Below are 6,000 nucleotides of genomic sequence, written 5' to 3'. Positions count from 1 at the left end.
TCCATGAATAGCAGTGGACCCTCCTATTATGGGAAATTCAAAATATTCAGAGGTTATTTCTACAGTTGGACAAAGACCAGCCAAGTTTTTCATTATACCATAGACAGATAGATAGATAGACCCACATCCATGTATGTGTGTGTATATCTATATATGCATGAATGATACATACGCATAGAACATATTCTATAGTATATAGGCAACATACAAGCTAATACTTAGAGATGTGTTGAGATGCATGTAGATGGTCAGTACACAGGATTTGGCATGACCTTGTTCTTTTTACCATCAGCTGACTTGAAGATAGCTGTTTACCTTTTTTGATTTAAAAAAAATCTCCAAAGCGATGGTTCCCAGGTCCTAGCCCATGCACAGTGTCCAATGCTGCTGAACTTCTCACTGGCCTCCATCACAGCAGATAGGGCAGGGCAATGTAGAGTTTCCAGAAAATGAAAATCTAGTAAGTTTGAGATTATTTCATACTTAACTTTTTGATGTTAAGATATTCTTTCTCTCTCTTATTGGCAAAATTAAGAGGCTCTCCCTTTTAAAAAAAATGCTTTTTAATTTGAAATAACTTCAATCTACAGGAAAGTTGCAAAAATAATACAGAAACAATATGTAGAACTCCAACGTACTTCCCACCCAGATAACTGGATATACCAACTACTAGCATTTTGCCACATTTTTATATTGTTCTGTCATCTATCTCACTATATATCTCTCTATATTTTCTAAACATTTGAGAGTAGGTTACATATATCATGCTCTGTTAACACAACACTTCCATGTACCTTTTTCTGGCAGAAGGATTGTGTGGTCACTGCCTCTGTCTTTCACCTTCTCCCTGTCTTGACCTTGACCTTGGGAATACAATCATGTAACAACATTTGTGTTGTATTGGGATTGGGTTATAGTCTTCCCATCCATGGAAAATGCATATATTTGAGGGAAGAAAGTGGCAACTGATATAAAGAAGTATTGTATGGATTCTCTCTTTCTGTATCAGAGATGATGAAATGGACTCAGGGATGTGGGGTGATTGCAGAAAACAGCCTCTGTCACTGGGTACCTGCTTTGTACCACCTGGCCTCCCGTATTCCAAACCCACTCCCGGGAGGTAGCTGTCAGTAGAGATGTTTAAATGGGTTCCACCTCAGATTTACCAAGTGATAAAACTGGACTAGGGTTTAATCTACCTGAATCCTGTGCTCCATGAATTGACCATTCACACTTCTGGGAAACACCTCTCCCCACATCTGGGCCTTGGCAAAAGTTCCTGGCAAACCCTGCTTGTTCTGGGGTCAGCAGTCTGTGTGTCCTGTCAGGAAGCTGTGAACCAGGACTCACAGGATATTTTTAGGCTGATGTTGAGTTTCCTTCAGCACCTCTTCCTCCTCGCTGGGCAGGATTTCATTCTTTGACACAGGTGGAGGTTAACAGTCCTATGAAAGCCTTAGCTGCTGAGAGAAGCCCAAAGAAGAGCCTGCATTTGAAAAAGAAGCAGTCCCTACTGGGAGCAAGGGAATGTAGATCAACCAAGCTCCAGCTATGGTTTTAATTAACAAATTTGGACTACTGAATACAAGCTATGAGCACAGAGAAACCTGGAGCAAGCAGGTAAGGAATCCAGAGGTTTCTTCCAGCAGAGAGAAGGCAGGGCTGAAAGAAAAAAATGCATAAATAAATAATAACAGAGGCTTTTGGAGTTGGCTGAGTTCAGAATACTGGTAAACAGCTGTGTCTCAAGAAAAGGAGCACACAAAACTGGGTACAATCTCTGGTTCTTGCCTGGTGAACTGGAGGCCTGAGGACTGGCTGTGAAAAGGGGACTTCTTTCTTTTATCTTTTTTTTTTTCTCCCATTCTAAGTAACTCATTAGAGAAAGCTTCAGGCATTTTCAGTTGTCAGCATTGACCCAGGCAAGGATGGAGTGAAGAGAGTCAGAGTCAAAAGAAAAACTCAAGTTTAAGAGATAATTCCCTAAAGGGCTTATTTTCCATAAGAAAAGGAAGGGGGCCAAGCCCAAGTGGTGGCCCTCCCTCAAAGAACTCAGAACTCTGGGCCTAGGGGGAAGAAACAGAAACAGCTTAAGCTTGGCTTCTGACACCCTCATCCCTTGGGCAGGATGGGGTCCACCAAGAATTAAAGGTATTGCACCTCTGCATGCTGGTGGGGAGCTGAGGGCTGACAAGTGCCACCTGCTGGGAAGGATAGGAAAAGCACTGAGTCTAGAGGCCTCAAAGGAAAGTCTGCCAATCTACTGGATTTCACTCTCAGGGAAACCTGATACTGATTACAACCTCCTCCTAAGACCTGGGCCTGTTTGATCTGGGAAAATCTGATTGGAATAATCAAGGAAACCAGATGCCTAGACAACAAAAAAGCTATGAATCACACTAGGAAAAACGAAGATATGGCCAAAAGGAACAAACTTACACTTCAAATGAGTTACAGGAGTGGAAACGACTAATTAAAGATCTTCAAAAAAGTATGCTAAATCAATTAAAAAATCAAATCAATGAGTTGAGGGAACATATGACAGAAGAGATGATGAATATAAAGAAGACATTGGGTTAACATAAGGAAGAACTCAAAAGTTTGAAAAAACAATTGGCAAAACTTTTGGAAATGAAAGGCACAATGCAAGAGATGAAAAACACAATGGAGACATACAACAACAGAATTCAAGAGGCAGAAGAAAGGATTCATGAACTGGAGGACAGGTCATCTGAAATCCTATACACAGAAAAGAATGGGAAAATATGAGCAGGGTTTCAGGGAATTGAATGAGAACACGAAGCACATGAGTATACATGTCATGGGTGTCCCAGAAGAAGAGAAGGGAAAGGGGGCAGAAAGAATAATGGAGGAAATAATCACTGAAAATTTCCCATATCTTATGAAAACATAAAATTACAGATCCAATATGTACATAGTGCCCCAAACAGAATACATCTGAATAGACCAACCCAAAGACACTTAATAATCAGATTATCCAATGTCAAAGACAAAGAGCAAATTCTGAAAGCAGCAGGAGAAAAGTGATGATCATGTACAAAGGAAGCGCAATAAGTCTATGTGTAGAATTTTCAGTAGAAACAATGGAGGTGAGAAGGCAGTGGTATGATAAATTTAAGATACTTAAAGAGAAAACCTGTCAACCAGGAATTCTATATCCAGCAAAACTGTTCTTCAAAAATGAGGAGAGTTTAAAATATTTTCAGAAAAACAGACACTGAGAGTTTGTAAAAAAAGATACATGCTCTACAAAAAATACTAAAGACAGATAGGAAAAGAGAGGAGGGAGAGGTTTGGAGAAGAGTATAGAAATGAAGACTAACAGTAAGGGTAAAAAGAGAGAGAAGAAAGCAGAATAAAAATAAAATAAGATATGACGTATAAAATCCAAAAGACAAATTGGTAGACATTTGACATTACATTGATTGAAATCAGCCAGAAACAAAAGGATGGATACTGTCTGGTCTCAGTAATATAAACTAACATTGATAAATGAAATTTGAGAGTTGAGAACACAAATTATTAGGAGACAGAAAGAGGTTAGAGATCAGTCATTTGATGCTAAAGGAGTACAGAAGTTTAAACAGGATGATTGTATAGATCCAGAAATGGTATGGATAGCATAATAGTATGTGATGGTAGCATGATATTTTAAGTATTCTGAGCAAAGATGAGTGTGAGTATGGTTGAAAGAGGAAGGCTAGGGGCATGTATAACACAATGAGGAAAGAAAAAAGATAAAGACTGGGAATGTATATCTTAGCAAAACCTATAGTGGTCAATGGTGATGATTAACTGTACAAATATAAGAATGCTTTCAAATGAGGGAGAACAAATGAATGTCAACATTGCAAAGTGTTGAAAATTGGATGGTATAAGGGAAAAAATGCAATCAATGCAAACTAGAGCCTATAGTTAATGGTAGCATTGTAAGATGCTTTCATTAATTGTAACAAAGGAAATATACCAAAACTAAATATCTATAGAAGGGGGATATAAGGGAGTGATATGGGATTCCTGGTGGTGGTGTTGTTGTCTGACCCTTTCACTGTATTTTTTTATATTTATTTTTTTTGTGTGTTTCATATTTTTATTCTTCATTTTTTTCTCCTTTTCCTCTGTCTTTGCAGAAGAAATGGAAAAGTCTTCATATAGATTGTGGTGATGAATGCATAATTTTGTGGTCATACTGGGAATCACTGATTGTTGACTTAGGATGGATTCTATGGTGTGTGAATAATATTGTTTACAAAATAAATAGAGGGATACATGTGCTATAGAAAATGTGGAGAGAGGGATGTACCAATTGCCTGTTGGTAGGGAAGTAGAATGGTGCAGCCCAGCTGGAGGGCAGTGTGGTGGTTCCACAGGAAGCTAATGCTGGGGTTGCTATCTAGTCCTGCAACCCCACTAATGGGTATATACTTGGAAGAACTGAGAGCAGGGACATGAGTGGACATTGCACACTGGTGTTTATGGCAGCCGTATTCATGATTCACAATGGATGGAGGTGGCCTAGGGGTGCATCGACTGATAAATGGAATGTTGAACTGTGGTGTATACACACAATGGAATATTGAGAAGCGGCAAGAAGAAATGAAGTTATGAGGTGTGCAACTAGGTGAATAGACCTTGAGGACAGTATGTTGAGTGAAATAAGCCAGAATCAAAAAGGCAAACATTATAACGCCTCAATAATATGGGCTAACTATAATGTGCAACTCTGAGAATTGAATCTGTTCCTAGATTGTAAGCTTTTACAGCAGTCACATCTATCTAAATTCTGAGAAGCTGAGCTGTTTTTGTATAATGTGGTGGGTCTCTGGAACTTTGAGTACTTGTGTGACATCGGAGACTCAGAGCCATAGTTCAGCAGCTGTGAATGTCAGCATTACCCCATACAGCAAATTTTAAAGAAAGTGTAAAAGAGATCAGACTTAAATTAGAGATATGAACTAAATGGACTTGATTAGAACTAAGGTAAACCAGACTAAAGGGAAAAGGATGATACTGACTGTTTTTTAAAACCTCAACTTCTGTGTGAGAACAAAGGAAAAAAAATGTGTGGTTTTTTTTTTGGTGAAAAGTCTATGTTTTCTGTAGCATGCTATATAATTTAATTTGTATAGTCAGTTTATTCAAATACCATAATTACATGAAACCTTCAATAGGGGATGATGTCTGGTTGGTTTATACACGTTAGCATGAAATCCTGGTATGTCCAAATAATTTTGGCAAAGAATAAAAATCTATTTGCAAAGCCCCCTGAAGGCCTATGGAAAATGAAATATTAAAGTTCCCCACCTGGAGAATTCCTGATATTCTCACAAGCATTGGGGACTACCATTGTAGTAGGCCTAGCCCTTGATCTTGGGGCTTGCTTTTATGAAGCTTGTTACTGCAAGGGAGAGGCTAAGCCTACTTATAATTGTGTCCAAGAGTCACCCCCAGAGAACCTCTTTTGTTGCTCAGATGTGGTCTCTCTCTCTAAACCCATTCGGCAGATGAACTCACTGCCCGCCCCCCTACATGAGATCTGATTCCCAAGGGTGTAAATCTCCCAGGAAATGCAGGATATGACTCCCGGGGATGAGCCTGTACCTGACATTGTGGGATTGAGAAAGATTTCCTGACTAAAGGGGGAAAAGAAATGAAACAAAATAAAGTTTCAGTGGCTAAGAGATTTCGAATGGAGTTGAGAGATCATTCTGGAGTCTACGCTTATGCATTATATAGATATTCCTTTTTGTTTTTAGTCTATTAGAATAGCTAGAAGGAAATGCCTGAAACTGTTGAACTGTAACCCAGCATCCTTGATTCTTGAAGATGATCATATAACTCTATAGGTTGTATGGTGTGACTGTGTGATTATGAAAACCTTGTGGCTCACAGTCTCTTAATCCAGTGTATGGACAGATGACTAGAAAAATGGGGCAAATAGTAAATGAATAATAGGGGGGAGGTGTTATAGTTTGCCAA

The sequence above is a fragment of the Choloepus didactylus genome, chromosome 4 (assembly GCF_015220235.1).
Source record: "Choloepus didactylus isolate mChoDid1 chromosome 4, mChoDid1.pri, whole genome shotgun sequence".
Classification (NCBI taxonomy): domain Eukaryota; kingdom Metazoa; phylum Chordata; class Mammalia; order Pilosa; family Megalonychidae; genus Choloepus; species Choloepus didactylus.
Note: the sequence above shows the minus strand (reverse complement) of the source record.